A 20,071-nucleotide genomic window follows, 5' to 3' on the forward strand; every position below is an offset into this window, starting at 1 on the left:
TGTGGACCTTGGTAATAGGTAAATGTGAAAATTCACCTCCAGTGATCTGCTAGTAAGTGTTCAGGGTCCAGAGTTTACCAACTGGAAAGTTTTCAGAGTCAAAGCATTATACCTGTATTTTTTGGTTTTTATTGCTGCTACTATTAAGTTGGATAGTTCTTTAAAAAGTTTTTCAATGATTCCCCCTTCTCTGACCTCCCAGAAGTCATTGTGACTCTGTTTATTTGTCTCCTTATCAGACTGCCAGGCTGATTAAATGAAAAAAACAGCTATGAACGTTTTAAAGGGGGAGTTGGTTTTAAACACACACACGCACACACACACGAACACACTGCGTTAGTACCCTGGAAACAGAATTCTGTTACTTTCAATGTAACACACAAATGAAGATTTATTAATATATAACACATCACTCTGATTTGTCCAATGCTTTGTGAAACCAAAATTTGCTGTTTTGGTATATTTTTAGACATGGTTTCCAAAGGTGTTGACATTGTCTAGAAAAGATAGTAAAAACAATACCCAGACAGCAAGAATATAAACAAATGAGATAAACAGCCTTATTTATTTATTCATTTACTATATCAACAGTTTCAGACGGCAATTCAGAGTTATATACAATTTATTCTAAAAAGTTGTAAATAATGTTAACATTACTCTTCTGACAAGAGTGTTTTTCTGAGCTTGTTCTGTCTTTACTTTATCTCTCTCTCTCTCTCTCTCTCACACACACACACACACACACACACACACACACACACACATTCATACCCATCCACTCTCATGGCCTCGCATATATATCTTTATAGTTCATCTCTCTTCCCCCGTCATCCCTGTTTACCAGCCTGAGCCAGCAATGGAAAAATGAAAGGGAAAAGTGGGTCTTCAGCAGGAAGACGAGTTTAGGTTTTCTATTTGGGGCCAGCAAGTAATGTGAGACTTACATGCTGTGCTGACAGACGGGGCTGGGGGAGAGTGGGTGGTGGGAAGAGGTGGGTTTTTGGAATGTACCAAATGCACACCTTCTACCTCTAATGATCCCACCCAGTGAGGTGACCTGAATTAGCCTCGTGGAACAGAGCAAGGGTGGATTATCTATGTGGTCATATTTCATGCCTTGATAAGTACAAACTTCATGAGTCTCATGACCTCATCTAATGATTTTTTTAAATCAACAAATACATATATTACCTATTACACTATCTAGCAGAAAAGAGACAAAGGGTTCATTCAGACTAGATTAAAAAAATGTCTATCACAACCACTAACACAAAATAAAAGCAACATGCCTCACCAGATACACAACAAAACACAAGGCAGCTTTTTCATCCAGAAAGATACAAAGGTAGTGCTCGGAGCCCTCTAGAGAATGCAGGGATACTTTCCTGCTCTGCAGCCTGCAAGGGGCAGCAACAAGTGCCCTGCAGGTGTTTCTGAGTCATCAGAGCAGCAGACAGCACTCAAAGCTACAGTTGATTAAGATAAGACTTTTAATCCATTTCTTGCTCTTAAGAGTCTGCTAAGAATGTTTCCAATGAGGTGAAATCTGTGTTCAGTCAACAAGGCAAAGAACATGGATACTTCCCTCCAAATGGCAAGGAAGTAGCTTTTCATGAGGTATCAAATGTTACCTCACCACAGCCAGCAACACTTTTGTCTTTCCTTTCTGTCTGCAGATTCTTTTATATGTTCTCCCCTCATGTCTAACCAGTTTGGTCTTAAACTCAGAGACTGGATGATCCGTTGACCAGACCTATTATTCCAGAATCACAAAAGACATCACATTAATACAACCGAAAGATCATCCATTTCATAAGAACATGGAAAATTCATTTCACAAAATGAAAAGGGCATCCATTCTATTTCAGTGCTTAAGATAATTTTGGAGACAGTCCAGTGAATTCCCAACTTTCTTTGATTTCTCAAACCAAATCAGATTGAAGATTTTAGTAACATAGCCAAGAGTAATATGTCTTCATGGCCGTCCCTCTTTTTTGTAAATCATCGTAGCACTTACTAGAATACGAAGATATCAGAAGTTGTTGATATTTGGATTTAAGATGTTTCCTAATTTGGGAAGGCTGAAATAGCCAAGCATTTCTAGTATTTAGTTATATTTAAACATTAAATATTTAAAAATTTTCTCCTTATCAGAATTGTCTTTGTAAAAACTTGACAATTTCAATTTGAATAAATGCTAGCTTATAGAGAAAGGTAATACATACACACTTATACATGCACACATGTATGTATATTGCAATACATACATGATACATATATATGTGATACTTGTGATAGATAATGTCTAGATTTTTTGAGGTTGATTCCAATTTCTAGTATTCTATTCTGTAGAGAAAGGTCATGTGTCAGCCATGAGTCACAAACACTGGCTCAGAAAACATGACAGAAAACTGTCAAGCCTCATAGGTCAAACTCATCCTTTAGTGTGTGAAGGCCTGGGGCCAGGTTCAGGTCCAACTCTTCTACTGGACTCTAAGGAACCTGTGGTCTGGTTCCAAGGTGTTGCTGAGGTTCAGGGCTCCAGTTTTTTACATCCTAAAGACAGGGATATACACTTAACTTACACACTTCACAGGATTATTTTGAGAAACAAGGGAAATGTTTTGCTTGAAAATACTTTCGAATCTATATAATATCTTGCAAGCACAGGTTTCTTTGTCCACAGCTGTATCTATTATTTCAAGTAAAAACAAGTGGCTGAATTCAAATATTAATTGTTCAATGGAACAATTGTTTTTAACAATGTTAAAGTGAAATCAAAGCAGAGAGAAAAAAGTAAAGTCATTCTAATCACAGGAAAATGATTACTTAGAAAACAGGAATTGTATTTTAAACATACAATAATACCTTGTAGACACCTAATAAATGTTAAGCATTTTTTTCATTTTTCATAGACTATCAAAAAATTAGGTTAAGAAGTGAAGACAGTTTCCTTAAATGTACTTTACCACAGAAAAATCAAACACAAGAGGGCATCTCCTACATTTGTTTTAAAAGCTTCCCCAGTGGATTTCATACATGAAGTATGTGTCTGTCATTTGATCTAATAGCTCAGTTATATGAGCAGTTATATGCATGTACCAGAGCACACATCCCAAAATTTATTAGTCTCAAATATCACAGTCTTTTCACATTATGATCTTCATATTCTATTTATAAAACACGTTCCCTAGTGAGTCTGTAACTCCTTTTTTGGGTTAAAAATAGTTTCATCATACATAGTAACTTAAAGTTAGAAAAATATAACAAAAAAGACCAATATGTCCTGAACAGTATGTAAATACTCTGAATTTTAAGCCTTTAACAGATAAACCTAACCAAAGCTCTTGGTATTGGTTTTTAGGGAAGAAGAATTCTTTATTGAACAGGAATGTTCCACACACTGCTGGATAAACATCATCCACTAAGTGCCAAGAGCTCTCTAGAGTCAAGGTGGAAACAAAATGCCTCCGCACATTTCTTCGTGTCTCTAGGTAGGTGATGCTCCCTCCAGGTGAGAATCATTGAGTTAGACAAGGAATAAAAGATTAAACCCAAAGAGAGTAGAAATATGAGATAGGAGCAAAAATAGGAACAAGATAAGTGCAAAACTTAATGCACAAAAGTGATAAAATGCAAAGGATAAAAAAAGTTTTAAAAAAATACCAATAAAATTAGTATGGGAGTTTAGTCAAGAAAATAATAGAGATATGCAAACAAACAAACAAACAAACAAAAACCCAGTGCAAGAAATCAAAGTAGTGTACATGACCATAGACTCAGTGAAGATTAAAGTGATAATAAAACACTCTTGTGAATAACTTTACGCCGAAACAATTGAAATGGTAAATGAAATGTACAATCATATGTGGATGTACATATGTATCTACATATATTTACATATATGTATCATGTCTGTGTGTATTTGTGTGCATATGATCTTAAAGTATCTCAGGAAGAAATAGAAGACCTAAAAGATTCTAAAATTAATTTAAATAGCTGAATTTGTATTTGCAATCTTTCCCACAAATAAAATAACTATTGAGACTGTTTTTAGGCTAGTTCTACAAAACATTTAAGGGACAATTATATTCTTAAACAAAATCTCTAAAAGGACAAACAGTAAGGAAATCTCCTCAATTTCTTTTTTGGAGCTGGCAGAAAAGAATTTCTTTGACTTTTTTTTTTTTTTTAACATCTTTATTGGAGTATAATTGCTTTACAATGGTGCGTTAGTTTCTGCTTTATAACAAAGTGAATCAGTTATACATATACATATGTCTCCATATCTCTTCCCTCTTGCATCTCCCTCCTTCCCACCCTCCCTATCCCACCCGTCTAGGTGGTCACAAAGCACCGATCTGATCTCCCTGTGCTATGCAGCTGCTTCCCACTAGCTATCTATTTTACATTTGGTAGTGTATATATGTTTATGCCACTCTCTCACTTCGTCCCAGCTTACCCTTCCCCTTCCCCATATCCTCAAGTCCATTCTCTAGTAGGTCTGCATCTTTATTCCCATCTTGCCCCTAGGTTCTTCATGACCATTTTTTTTCTTTTTTAGATTCCATATATATGTGTTAGCATACGGTATTTGTTTTTATCTTTCTGACTTTCATCACCCTGCATGACAGACCCTAGGTCCATCCACCTCACTACAAATAACTCAGTTTTGTTCCTTTTTATGGCGGAGTAATATTCCATTATACATATGTGCCACATCTTCTTTATCCATTCATCTGTCGATGGACACTTCGGTTGCTTCTATGTCCTGGCTATTGTAAATTAGAGCTGCAATGAACATTTTGGTACATGACTCTTTTTGAATTATGGTTTTCTCAGGGTATATGCCCAGTAGTGGGATTGCTGGGTTGTATGGTAGTTCTATTTTTAGTTTTTAAAGGAACGTCCATACTGTTCCTCATAGTGGCTGTATCAATTTACATTCCCACCAACAGTGCAAGAGGGTTCCCTTTTCTCTACACCTTCTCCATCATTTATTGTTTGTAGATTTTTTGATGATGGACATTCTGACTGGTGTGATATGATATCTCATTGTAGTTTTGATTTGCATTTTTCTAATGATTAATGATGTTGAGCATTCTTTCATGTGTCTGTTGGCAATCTGTATATCTTCTTTGGAGAAATGTCTATTTAGGTCTTCTGCCGAGTTTTGGATTGGGTTGTTTGTTTTTTTAATATTGAGCTGCATGAGCTGCTTGTAAATTTTGGAGATTAATCCTTTGTCAGTTGCTTCATTTGCAAATATTTTCTCCCATTCTGAGGGTTGTCTTTTGGTCTTGTTTATGGTTTCCTTTGCTGTGCAAAAGCTTTTAAGTTTCATTAGGTCCCATTTGTTTATTTTTGTTTTTATTTCCATTTCTCTAGGAAGTGGGTCAAAAAGGATCTTGCTGTGATTTATGTCATAGAGTGTTCTGCCTATGTTTTCCTTTTTTAACTTTTTAAAGAGAATCTAAAACTACTGCAAGTATTAACTATGAAACATTAAAAACATTCCCTTTAAATCTGGAACAAAACAAGGAAATCCACTACAGTCTCATGTATTTAGTTCTGTAATAAAGCCAGTGAATATACCTTGGAAAAAATGTATAAGTGTAAAAATGTATCACAAAAGTAATAAGATTTTCTGCCCCAAGTTTAATATGTACTTTTACTATACATAAATGTTAAATTTATTAAATACTTTTTTCTGCATCTATGGACATGATCACATACTTTTTACCTCTTTGATCTGTTAATATGTTTAAATACATAATTTGATTTTCTAACAGGTGTTGCTAGATTTATTAAGGTGATCATTTCACAATATATACAAATATTGAATCGATATGTTGTACACCTGAAACTAATATAATGTTATATATTTCAAAAAATTTATAAGAATTGGTAAAGAAAGCGTAAAGTTGTAGTATTAGCAATTTTCATGGCTGTTGATAGAGAATGCCCAAGTGGATTGCCAAAAAATTAGCAGATTAGTAAGAGAATTTAACAAATATGCTGTGGTTGATATCAAATTAATGCTGTTCATTAATAGCTAGGAAATAAAAATACAAAGATAAAAGCTACTATTTCCATCATATCCATATCTCTATGTAGTAAACTGTGTTTATCTAGATCTAAATCTATGAGTATTTGCTGTATTTTCTTGTTTTGTTCTTCTTCAGAGACCGATGTTATCCATATTTTAATCTTCTTTGTCTATGTTCAGTATTTGTTACTTTCTTTTAAATTCTTTTAACCTATTTCTTCATTTATTTAAAAATTTTTTTTATTACCATTTCTCTCTTAAGTCATTAACAGTTTCATTTGTTCATTCTTATAATTCCTCAAAGTTTTTCAAACTTGGTCTTAAATCATCTTTTCTCATATTTCTAATATTTACTTGAGTTTTGTCTGATTTATGTTGTCCTTCATACTTGAATTATTTTCTTCAAGTTTTCTAGCTTATTTTGAAAGAGTAAGTTATAGTTTTGATCAGTTTTTTGAATGTGTCACTCAAATATGCTTACATTGTGTGTAGGGATGTTACACAGTTGTTTTCTTTTTTTCCTTTTTCTCAAAACATCTTTGTATAAGATTTGACTTTGATAGCTTTCCGTTACTTATTTTTATGTGAAATGATTTTTGTTTTTCTAAAGTTTTTAAAGGAGGCAGAGTTTAAGATAGCTTTTCTAACTTCCCAAGTTCCTTCATTTGGTGTTTCCTTATATAGTCACTTGTTTTTTTGTGAACTCTTGTCTCTGTCCCCCTCTTGCTTTTATCTGGATCTTTTGACTCCTTCTCCATTATCAGGATGCTACTCAATTTTTATTCCACTCCCAGTGGCTTCTCTTCAGTGGAGGACCCCGTCCTGGAAGGGGCCCTAGGTTGGTGCCTCTCAAAGGCCAGGTCGCTCCAGCTCCTTTATCTTTTTATGATGGACTACTACACTCTTGGCTATCACTATTGATAAAAAAATTCCTTCTTATGTATTTCACTTAGCATAATGCCCTCCAGGTCCCTCCATGTTGCCGCAAATGGCAAAATTTCATTCTATTTTTACGGCTGAGTAGTATTCCATATATACCACATCTTCTTTATCCATTCATCTATTGATGGACATGGTTGTTTCAGTATCTTGGCAATCATAAATAATGCTACTATGAACATTAGGGTGCATGTATCTTTTGAATTAGTGCTTATGTTTCCTTTGGATACATGCCCAGGAGTAGAATTGCTGGCTTATATGGTAGTTCTATTTTTAGTTTTTTGAGAAAACTCCATACCATTTTCCACAGTGGTTGCACCAACTTACATTCCCACCAACAGTGTACGAGTGTTCCCTTTTCTCCACATCCTTGCCAACAGTTGTTATTTGTTTTCTTTTTGATGATAATAGCCAGTCTGACAAGTGTGACAGGTGGGAGAGGGAAGGGGGAGGGGCAATATAGGGGTAGGAAATTAAAAGATACATACTATTAAGTATAAGATAAGCTACAAGGATATACTGTACAACTCAGAGAATATAGCAGATGCTTTATAATAACTATAAATGGAGTATAACTTTAAAAAATTGTGAATCACTATATCATACCCCTGTAACTTATATAATATTGTACAGCAACTATACTTCAATTAAAAGAGAAGAGAAAAGAAAACAACAAAATGAAACAAAACAAAAATCCCTTCTGAATTTTAGCTGCTCTTTGCAAAATGGCCCTCATTGCTTCTGGATAAATTCCTGCTATTTTCAAATTTTTCCCTTCTCAGGTAAGGTAAACACAAATCTTTCCTTCTTTTCTTTCCTTTTATTCCAACACAAATGCTGGAACCCTGAACTCTTTTTCCTGTTAAAGGTTTGTTTTCACTTGCTTGAGTTTTGGGCTTACCTTGACACTTTTGTTGAGAGGATTGTATCTGGGATTTGAGATTTGCAATCTAGTTGCTCTCTCTAGTTTCAGGTGGGGATTCAGGGAGATCCAAAACACATGACTCTACCAATGCTGTCACCTTCCCAGAATCATAAGTCTTTAACTTTTTCAAAGAAAAAGGAGAATCTATTAATGAGACATTTTTTACATGAATGTAATAATGGCAAGTGGTTCAACTTTAAACTGTGAAGATTTTAACATTGCAGGACTTTTATCATTTGGACTATTTGGGCTATTCTTGGTGAGCAAGAATTGACAGAAGAATTGGGGTAATTTAAGATGAGAAATAAAATATGTGTCATATATGGGCTTTCCAAGCTTTAAGAAGTTTTTGGAGAAAATGGCTGAACTATCTTGCTGTGCCCAGCTCATTTCATTAGTTTCAGAAAGATACATAGGAGAAGCAAAGGTGGTAAAGTGGCTCATGCTTCCCTAGGGAGAAAGTCAGTGACCCTTGTTGACCAAGGTCTCAGAATAATGGACTCAACACACCAGACATTCTAACATTAGACTCGTTACACAGAGCAATGTCAACTTAATTGTTCCTATTTATGTTTTCAACGGAAGCCTGAAACCTACTATTGCAACATATGTGGGGTCCAGGACAGACCTTCCATATTTTGAAGGTCATCATTTAGTGAGTTGCACACAGGTCTGGCTAAAGCTCTCAAGAATCCATTTGTATCTACTCGTTCTGTCAGGCCATCCTTAATGTTCTGTTCTTTTATAATCCCTTGGTACCAAATCTGTACTAGTTAGGGTCCTTCAGATAAACAGGGACATTAAGATGCATACGTATGTAGAAGGAGATTTATTACAAGGAATTGGCTTAGTATGCCCTGAGGCTGGTAAATCCAAATCTGTAACGTAGGCCCATAGGAGAGCTAATGGTGCGGATGAAATCGGAAGGCAGTCTGCTAGAGAATTTCCCTCTTGTGCAGGGAGGCCTGTCTTTTTGTTCTCTTCAGACCTTCAGTTAATTGGATGAGGCCCATCAACATTATGGAGGGCAATCTGCTTACTCACACCTTCACCATTTAAAATGTCAGTCTCAACCAGAGGCACCTTCCAAATTGACACATAAAATTAACCATCACATTTACCTTGGGCTAGATTAAACTTTCACAATGTGTATCATCCCAAGTACCTAAGAAGGAAATTAACAAAACAAAACAAAGCAAAACAAAAAGTTCATGATTCTCAGTTGAAGAGTGACTTTTCTTTCATTTACAATTGAGTTTCTTCCATGGGAAATCAGGAGAGAGTGGGGCAAGAGTGATTCTCAAACCACCACCTTCCCTGTAATTCCTCTTTAGTCTATTATAATTATGTATTTATCCTGGGCTAATGAACAAAAACTTTGTGATACAACATTATGTGTTCACAAGTAGTAGTAGTTACAGATTTCTGTTACTTGGAGAAAAAACTCTAATATGCAAGAGTGTTATTATGTCTTAAATGCACTGCAGATCTTTTCATGTTTTATAAAAGAGATAAAAGAGCTATACAGTCATGTACTTCTTTCCCTAAGTTTGCATAATTTTCTCTTTTTGTATATGTGCATTGATTTCTGTTTTTTAAGACTCTCCAAAATGACATAGAGTTGTATGTTTTTCTTCCTTAATTCTTGAAAAAGAGTAACACTTTGAGATCGAGAAAGAAATATTGATTCAATAACAAGGAACAGTGTGTACCAATTTAAGAATCTGTTAAATTCTAACCATCCTCATCCTGACCATTTCCATTCATTTCCAGCATGAATGAGAGCTTAAACTGCATGAGCTGGTGGAACAGAGGACTTGGGGTAACAGTAGCTTGAGGTTTATTTTGAAGTTAGTCTTAATTAAGTGCTACCTAGTCACCTAATCTACCTGTCCTCACTAATGTGATGGCACCTGATTCTGTCTTGACAAAAAGAGGACAGACTACGTACATATTTCTAGTTCTGTTATGATGGTTCCTCAGCTGCCCCTGTGAAGACATTCTTCCTGGTTACTTGACTTTGAAGGAAGAAATTCTTGTCATTGGCACTGATAGTAGCACACATTACTAACTAGCTGAGCTAACAAGCCACATATCTGATGCCAAACTAAGCGTCCAATTTGATAGCTGGGGTAAGGGGTATCTAATAAAAAAGATAATTTATTAGGAAAGAAATAAGTAGAATAAACAACAACAACAAAATAGTCAGTTGAATTTTATCTAGTTCATGTGATACAGACCAGGAAAAAATCATCTACTAAAATATAGAAAACTGTATATACTTGGAGGCTACCGTAATTTAAGATTTCTGCTCCATTAATTTGAAATGTACTCTCTAACAGGCTCACCAATGTGCTTTTCAGTGTTTGCTAATTCATCTCTTATACATCTGTTGCAGAAAATATATATGTTTAATGTGCTGGGTCAAAATGAACTGTTGAGATTAATGAAGTTAAGTATAATTAATCTACATGAAATAATTCAGTTATGAGAAAGTACATTTAGGTGAATCCAGGAAGTTTACTATTTACTTAGTTAATTTAGTGTCAAGAGTGCTTCTTATAAAATGTATGAGATGCTGTGAGTTTAATAGCTTTTCCCAGATTTCAAAACTATACAGCAAATGAATCTTCCATGAAAAAATTGAAATTGTTACCCTCCTTTTCATTTGCAGCAGTGATATTTATCAGGCTCTGTTTTTACAGTTCTTACAATATATTTTTATTTCACGAGTACTTTAACTGATAATGATTAGCCACTTTCTTCCCATTTTAAAGTAATTTAAAATGGTATATTGGTATAATACAGAGTTTTGATCCACTTCAAAATAACAAATGAGAGAATGCCACTATTCTTTTCATTTAGTCTCAATTTTGGCAGAATGATTTCATAAGAATGCAAACACTTGCTCTTCAAAATAACATTAGAAATTACTGAAGGGTGAACATCAGTTGATTCCCACTATACAAATCCATTGGTATCAAATGAAAGAACCATAGTTTGGATTTCTTTTAATCTGATAATGCATCAACAAAACAGAACCAAAGATAATTTTTACATATTAGTACCTATTAAAGTCACCCAAAAACACTGCCCAGCCTTTAAGGATAACTATCTTTAAAGCCAGGCTTCATGGTCAAAGCTGGAGGCAATATGAAATTAAATAGTTGGTCAAAGAAGGTCTTATTTACACCTATGCCCTGATAAAAAGTGAATTCACATTTGCCATGTCAACTTATGGAGCTCATTTTTTTGTGACATTGAAAACCAATTCTATTCTTTTGGCTTCAAATGTCTCTTTTAGTTCACCTACTGAGTAATGTGCAGAGGATTTAAATATTCTTCAAACCAAGAACTTTTCAACTGTTTCCTTTGCCAACCAAGTTTTAATCTCTGTTCTGAAGACTTTCAGTTTTCTTTTACTTAATTCATAGGCTTCTTAGATCAGTTAGTTATTGCTAAATAACAAATTATCCTGAAACTTAGTGTCTTAAAACAACAATCATTTACTACTTCTCACAAATTAACGGATTGGGTGGTGAGGACTACTGATATTTCCTGGGCTTGGCTTGCCAACGGTAGACTCTTACCTTAAATAGCAAACAAATCCAAAATTGCTCCCACCTCTGGGATAGTTCATCTGGGATTCATCTGGGATTCACTGATGTATCTGGCAGTCAACGAATTAGCCTACTGAGGAATGAAAGACCCCGTGAAGCAGAGAAACGTTCCCACTTGAGGCCATCTTCAATCAGCTGGTCCCCAGGACCACTCCCCAGACTCAATGATCACTAGGAGAAGCCATAGGACTCAGCATATAGTCACACTCATGGCTATAATTTATTACAGCAAAAGGGTACAAAGCAAAATCAACAAAAGCAAAGATATTTGGGGCAAATTCCTGAGGAAACCAGGTGCAAGCTTCCAAAAGTCCTTTCTTAGTAGAATCACATAAGTTGTGCCTAATTCCTCCAGCAATGAATTGTGACAACACATCTGAAATGTTGTCTACAAGGGAATTTTGTTAGCGATTCAACACCTGAGGTTTGTATGAGGGGCTGGTTAAGTAAGCACCCTCTGCCTGGCATGTACCAAAATTCCAGACTCTCAGAACAAAAGCAGGTGTTCAGCATAAACCATATTGTTTGCACAAACATTTTTAGGCACAATGAGCCACTCTTATCAGTTAGGGTGGTGGGGACATTCGAGAAACTCAAGTTTTCAGATGCCAGCTCAGGGCCCATCTTGCAAGCAGGTCTTTCCAAGGACAGCAGTCTCGGACCTGCTATGTTAACCTTTTTTCTGGATACTATCCCAGACTTGTTCTCCGGCTAAACCTCAAGTTTCCAAGAAAGCAAGTGGAAATTCAAAAGGCCTCTTGAGAGCTAGACTAGGAATTGGCACACACTTACTTCTGACATAGTGTACTGACCAGAGAGAGTATCAAGGTTCAAGAGGGGAGAATATAGACTCCATTTCTTTATGAAGTGGCTGCAAGTTCTCATCACAAAGGACATAGATAGTCATTGATTGAGACCGTGAAAGCAGGCAATCTACCACACTTCCCAAACTTCTATACTTTGTCTTAGAAAATTATGAGATGCTTATGACTTGCCCCCGTCCCACCCAGGCAGCTCTATTCCATTCCACAATGAGCTTCCATCACATTTCCTTTCCAATCACCTCTGGATACTTGTAATTTTCCCAAAAGCTAATTCTCAACCTAGAAACAACTGTGGTGTCTCGCCACAAAGATGAATGCATTGGACCAACTGTTTGGGTTCTTTCATTTCTTTCTTCACCCATAATGCATTGGTTTGCAATAAGACAGCTGTTATTTCTTAGGCACTTGGGAGAGTATGCCTTAGGCAATCCAGAATAGATCTCCATCAACTCCATCTCCATTGGCTCAAAGTGTCTATATCCCATTGGTGATGTGCAGTCACTGTCACACCCAAGAGGTTTCAAACTCAACTGGGCTTAGCTCAATAAAGAACAGCCAAACCCAAGACTAATCCCATCTCTGGGAGTCCAATTCCGTAATTTCGAAGAGCTCATCCAGGGCTCCTTGGGTGGCTGGTAAGAGTATTTCAGGGAAAATTTCAGAACAGTCCAATACAGACCCCAAATTCTGGGTTTGGAGGAGACTAATGGCATGGAAATTAGAAATAATTGTTGCCCAACACTCATTCCCCTTGATACTTTCAGGCTACCTATGATCAAACTAGAGTATGTCACTAGTGGGAGAAATTTATGGTTTTTATTGGTAAAATGTCACAGCTGTAACAGTTTCGTTTTAGTGGAGTACAGTCTTATACCCAAAATAGCGGATTTTCGCATGGACTTTAAAGGAACATTCCTCTTAGGACTCTTTCCTGGACAATATAATTCCTTCCCACGACATTTCCTTGGCAGGACAATCCGACCAATTTCGTCTCGGCCCAGACATGACAACATTAACTGCTGTTTCACATGAGCTAATGAACTGTTCTCTCTGATTACCTTCTTCCCACATTCATTTGGCCTGACTTTTAAAGCTAATTCAACAATTTCATGCCTGATAAAATAATTTTGAATAGAGTATCATTCCTTTAAATGAAGAAGTGCTTATAATATTTTTAAAGGTTGAAATTTGGGGGTGAATTTTTGATAGAAAGGCTTTCATGCTGTTCAGAAATACCATATATGGATAACTTAATAGCCAAAGTAAAGACACACAATTGAAAAAATATTTGTATTTAATCAAAACTGGTCTATTCACAATTAAGACCTCAAGAAGTTTAAAGGGTGGAATAAAACTTTGTGTCATCTAAATTGCCTTTTTTTTTTGCACAATATTCTTTGCTAAGATTGTCCAAGAGACAGTATTTTTCTGATTCTGTTTGAAGTAATTATGTAAAAAAAAAAAAAACAGCTAGCTTACATTTGAGTACTTAGTATAGGAAAGGCAATACATAGAAGACTTTATATATTTTATCATATATATCAACCGTAAATCAAACAACTTTGTTTAGGTGTACCATTTTGCAGGTGAAAAAGCTGAGACTTACAGAAATTTAGCGGCTTAAGAAAGAACACACTGATAATGAGTAGCGAGGTCAGCATTGGAATTCAATTCAGTCTGACTCAAAAATCAAGCCTGACTTAAAATAGTCAGTAAACTTAGATACGTATCAAATACCAACACATGGGTACACACACACACACACACACACACACACACATATTTAGAGTGTATTTGGATCTTTTTAAACTTAAAAAATTCTACCCCCAAAATGACTTTATAATCTTCAAAATGATATTGTTTAATACTTTAATCATATGCCATAACTAGAATGAAGCCACTTAAATATGTTATACTGACCACTATATATACTAGAATGTTCCCTCAGATTCTAAGGCTTAGAAGAAGATTGTTGCTAAGATTTTATTTTTTTTCCCAAAATGATGATTCTTGGCAAACAGAATATGATTTTATGCACAGAAATATTGTCTTAGGGAATTTTCTCTGTAGGAAAATTTTGAAGAGAGTTTATAGGAAACACTGCTCAGGAAACTTCCTTTTCTAGGCAGGCTGTTAAGAAGACTGACCTGTCAGAAAACATGCCTAAGAAAATATTCCAAAATGAATCATGGAGACTTTCTCCAAAAGATTCTAATAAATATGAAGAACATACACCCTAATTTAGAGATGAATTTAACTTTATTCAATGGAATTTTATCTAAAGCATCATAGAGATATCCTGTTATGGTTTCTTTCCTTGTTTCTTAACTGTATCTGTCATGCCTTATCCTAGGAGTTGGGTAGTGGGAGGCCTGGGTAGGGGAAATACATTTTGATTTAGCCAGAATAATTTTGGGTGGGTTGGCATAATCTGAACCACTACCCATCCAGTTTTATTTTTGAAAGTTAAAATGTCCCTTTGGAGTTGAAGGCAAAGTAAAGAGCATCTAGAAACTGTGTTTGTTTTGTTTGTTTGTTGTTTGTCAAATTTTCCTCCCAGTTCAGATCCCTGGAAGAAACAGAAGCAGTAACCCTCAAGAAAGCACTTTGACTTTGGATTGCATCAATTTCCTACCCTATAGAATATCCAAGCCTCAGAGCCGTTGTTAAAGGAAGACCATCTAGTGTACAGGGCCCACGATGGAACACTAGCAGGGCCCCTGAAGCCAGGAGCGTGCTTAGTTCCAGAGACAGAATGTAGCTTTCTTTCCACCTGGAGGGGGTAAGATTATTAACCAGCACACATTTGAAACATGTTATAATCCATGGTCTCTTTTAAGCACATTGCATGGATTAATTTAACAAATCCTTGGAGTACTTTTAGTCTCTCTTTTTTTTCTTTTTTCTTTTTTTTCTCAGATTAGAAAACTGAGAACAGAGGTTGGGTAACCTGTCCATATTCAAACAGAGTCATCTTAATCTAGCCACGTGAACATGAGCATTATTTCTCTAGATCTTTTCCTCCCATCTACTACACTATCCTGCCCCTCAAATACAAGTAGATCTGATGGGATGGAGCACACATTCTTGGAATCACCGTTCACTAATAGAGGCTCAGTGGACTCTGCATGGTACCATAGAGCCACTTATGATTCTAGACAGGTTTCAGAGTTAAGAAGAGGGTAGGAACTAGGAAGAACTGGACATTCTCACAAAGCCAGAATTGGTGTCACTGTAATGACAATCTATGTAATATGAACTTAATTAGTGCTGAATAAGTAGCGCCTTGAGAAATGACCCAAAACCTTTACCAAATCTTGCCCAAAGTTCTCTGTGTCACGAGCAAGAAGAAAGAAAACTCCAGATTAAGATTAGGGCTCTCCACGCCACATCCATCTCCTTACCCCACTTTTTATCATTCTCTTCTGTTCTTCTCCTTTTTCCTCTCCTTAGGATGATTTGTGTCTTGACAATTCTATCTCTTTCCAAAGTCCTTCTCGCCTGGGACCAACTGCCCAAAAGTATTAAATGTGCTTTTCCACACTGGAACTGTGAAGGATACATATCAGAAGAAAGAGCTCTTAGCATCTTTTCCTTCTAGTATTTTCCTTTGCCCTTATGATAACTATTTTCAACCCTACTCTTTCCATGACTACTTCCTGTGCCAATCCCTCATTTCTGCCCACGTCCCACCTTCAGAACTTAGATTCTGGAATTTTTGCTTGAGAGAATTCTGAAAAACAGTTTATCTGCCAACATTCAGGTAATGAATTCAATAACTGGAAAGCAAATATAAATAAACTCAACTTTCTAGACATAACTTTATATTAGGAAAGTCCAACACAGAGGACACACATCTCAGCTATGTGATATGATTGGTTCCCCTCATTAATCACAGCCATTCTGAGACACAGTTAGGGGGTACTTTCAAAGAATAATTTTATCAGACAACAAGTATTAAAGCGATGAGTGTGCAGAAAGCCCTCTTGGAGAACTAGGTGCTGTGCTCTTTGTTTGCTGCTCTAAGCCTCAACGTACTGATTCAGATTTTTTTCCTTGGAATTTGGGCCTCATCTACACAGAGTTTTTTTTTTTTTTTTTTCCTCTGACTTCTGGAACATTCAATTTGTTATCCTAAGGGACCACATGACTTAAAACTGTGTTTGGAAAATCTCAGCCTTGAGATTTCCGTTTTCCTAATTTGCAAAATGAGTAGTTTAAATTTGACAATTCTAGTTTAACAGCATAATCCATATCCAGGGCTTATTAGATGCTGGAGTGATAACATTGAGCTTACTTTTGAAGAACATATGTATATGAACAAATGTATGTGATTTAGAATCACCTAAATTCACCCATATAGATGATTCATATATGCAATTACAGCCACTCAGCAACTCAGACACCTGAGTAATTATCAATTTTCTATGATTCTGTGAAAAGTTTCTCAGGAAAACATAGTTATAGATTCTACTTTATATGCAAAGCACTAAATAATTACATTTAGAATTTCTTTATCAATACATAGGAAGCTTAAAAGTGGATAGAGTTCAATTTCTCCAAGTTTCTTTTATAGGAAGATAAACAAAGAAAGTTAGACTCCACCCATCATATCTCAATTTCTTTTATTTGCCCACACATTATATGATCTTGACTCAAAATTCTAAAATGTTTTCCGTCACTAGTTCCATCTGAAATCGCTACAGATTTTTCTATAATTTCAAATATAATTCCTCTTAATTTTCCTCTTATAAGCATAATTCATTTTATGCTGATTTAATAGATATTAGATTCAGAATCAAATAATTATAATCAAGGTTTGAGTAGTAATTTATCTCTCTCAACACACTGACCAGTCAGCTGCTACAATGCATGTCAGTATTCTCAATATAACAGGATATTTTAATAAAATGAATGCAGGGGTTTTGAAACAAAGAATTCTAGTGTTTGAAGAAACACATTTAAAAATCAAATTATTTTAGAAATCACCTCTTCAACATTTTAACCAATGACCACAGGGCCTCTATAACACTTCCAGAACCTCACTACTTCACAAAATAGTTCTGGTTGGTAAGACTTTTCATTGGACTGATCACTACATTTCTCTTTTTGGTCCAAATTTTGCTGTCTGGGCAAACCCAGAATAATCTTAGTAACTTTTTATCCAAGATAATTCCTCATATATATATAACGATAGCTATTCTATTCTCCATAAAATTCTCCTTTACAGAATGTTTATAGAAGTCCTAACAAATGTAGACTAAGAAAACTAAAACTAATGATTTCTTTATACATATTGTGTGTCTAAATTGTATTTTACATATTGAGAAGAAAAATTAAACTTAAGGTCAAAACTAAGAAAACATTAGTAGAAAACAAAATGCATATTTGTTTTTAAGGGTAAATTTCCCAATTAAATATTCTAAGTATATCAAGGTCCAATATTTTAGAATTTAAAAGCTTGCATTATAATATTAATATAATCTAGATGGTTTTTAATATTTCCTATTTTTAATTTTTTAAATAAATTTATTTTTTTATTTATTTTATTTTTGGCTGCGTGGGGTCTTTGTTGCTGTGCGCAGGCCTTCTCTAGTTGCGACGAGCGGGGGTTACTCTTCATTGCAGTGCACAGGCTTCTCATTGTGGTGGCTTCTCTTGTTGCGGAGCACGGGCTCTAGGTGCGCAGGCTTCAGTAGTTGTGGCTTGCAGGCTCTAGAGCGCAGGCTCAGTAGTTGTGGCACACAGGCTTAGTTGCTCTGCGGCATGTGGGATCTTCCTGGACCAGGGCTCAAACCCATGTCCCCTGTATTGGCAGGTGGATTCTTGACCACTGCACCACCAGGGAAGCCCAATATTTCCAATTTTTAAAAACATCAGCAATGGGCTTCATTTAATATAAAACATCTACCATGTTATTTTATCTTTATTGATTTAACATGAGACATGGATGGCTAATCCATTGTTTTGCAAAAATGACTTCTTTTTGAGATGTGAGTGCTTGTTTAGTTTAGTCTAAAAATAACAAAGCTAATCTTAAAAAAATATAATAGACTATTGCATTGGCTTTGCTACAACAAACGGAACAATAAATGACTTAGGATGTACTTGTTATTACAGAACTAAACATAAAGTTAATGAGACGTGTTCTTAAGAGATAAATATGGCTCTTGTGACATTAATGAATTTAGAGTTTAGTCTCTCTATATGGCAGACTCTCATATCTTAGTTTGTTTTGATTTTATCATTACTTTCTTATTAATTATTCTATTTGATGGGTAATTTTACATAAAGGTATCCCTTGACAGGTAATATTCAAGAAATGTAGTTCTTGTGCCTTTTATTTTTAAAGGGTGGTCCCCTTAGATCATTTCATGGGAGGAAGTAATATCACGAGAAAAATAGATACTCCTCCTTGGCCTTCAAATTTACTGGTCTTCTACTAATGCTAATTTAAGTCATTGATGTATTCATTATTTACATTGTTAGCAAACTTGATAATATACAGGCTGAATTTATCTGCAGTTTGAGCCATCATCCCGCAAAGCTTCTATCGTGCCTTCCTTTTATTTTCCCCCTTGAAAATCCTTTTCTCTCCTGTACAAACTCATCTTTGTATCTCTTTTGCTATTGTTCACATGTCCCCTAACGTGGACTGCTAACGTTTGTGGTCTGAGAGCGTTGTTTGTTTGTATTTTGTTTCACATTTGTATTTGGTGCATGATTTACATAATTGCTCCGAATCCGAATTGCTTTGGCATTAGCAGTCAAGTTGGCCAAGGATATTATCAACAAGTTACTCTGCTGACAGTAGATGTACTCAGTCTGGGCCAAATTTTGGCCGTCAGTTACTGCTGCACATGACCTCAGGGTCAGTTCCTGCCCTTGTATTCTTATGCACAATCGCCGTGGAAATCAGCTCTGATGCAACTGGAACTGAGCATAAGCTCTCGGGAGGCTTTGGCATGAAAATCACTGACAGCAAAACTTGGCTCAGGATGTGTTTAATTGGAGCACCTCACGTTGGATGACAGGAAAGAGGGGGAGAGAAAATAAAGAAAGGAGGGGTGTCTTCAAGATGGTGGAGGAATAAGACGTGGAGATTACCTTCCTCCCCATAAATACATCAAACCTACATCTACTTGTGGAACAACTCCTACAGAACACCTACTGAACGCTGCCAGAAGACCTCAGACCTCCCAAAAGGCAAGAAACTCCCCCCATACCTGGGTAGGGCAAAAGAAAAAAGAAAGGACAGAGACAAAAGAATAGGGACGGGACCTGCACCAGTGGGAGGGAGCTGTGAAGGAGGAAAGGTTTCCACACACTAGGAAGCCCCTTCGCGGGTGGAGACGGGGGGTGGGTGGGGAGAAGCTTTGGAGCCACGGAGGAGAGCACAGCCATAGGGGTGCAGAGGGCAAAGCGGAGAGATTCCCACACGGAGGCTCGGCGCCGACCAGCACTCACCAGCTGGAGAGGCTTGTCTGCTCACCCGCCGGGGCGGGCAAGGCTGGGAGCTGAGGCTCGGGCTTCGGGCGGATCGCAGGGAGAGGACTGGGGTTGGTGGCGTGAACACAGCCTGAAGGGGGCTAGTGCACCACAGCTATCCGGGAGGGAGTCTGGGAAAAAGTCTGGAACTGCCGAAGAGGCAAGAGACCATTGTTTAGGGGTGCGCAAGGAGAGGGGATTCAGAGCACTGTCTAAACGAGCTCCA

Source organism: Balaenoptera physalus (assembly GCF_965194825.1).
Source record: "Balaenoptera physalus genome assembly, chromosome: 4".
In the NCBI taxonomy this organism is placed as follows: Eukaryota; Metazoa; Chordata; class Mammalia; order Artiodactyla; family Balaenopteridae; genus Balaenoptera; species Balaenoptera physalus.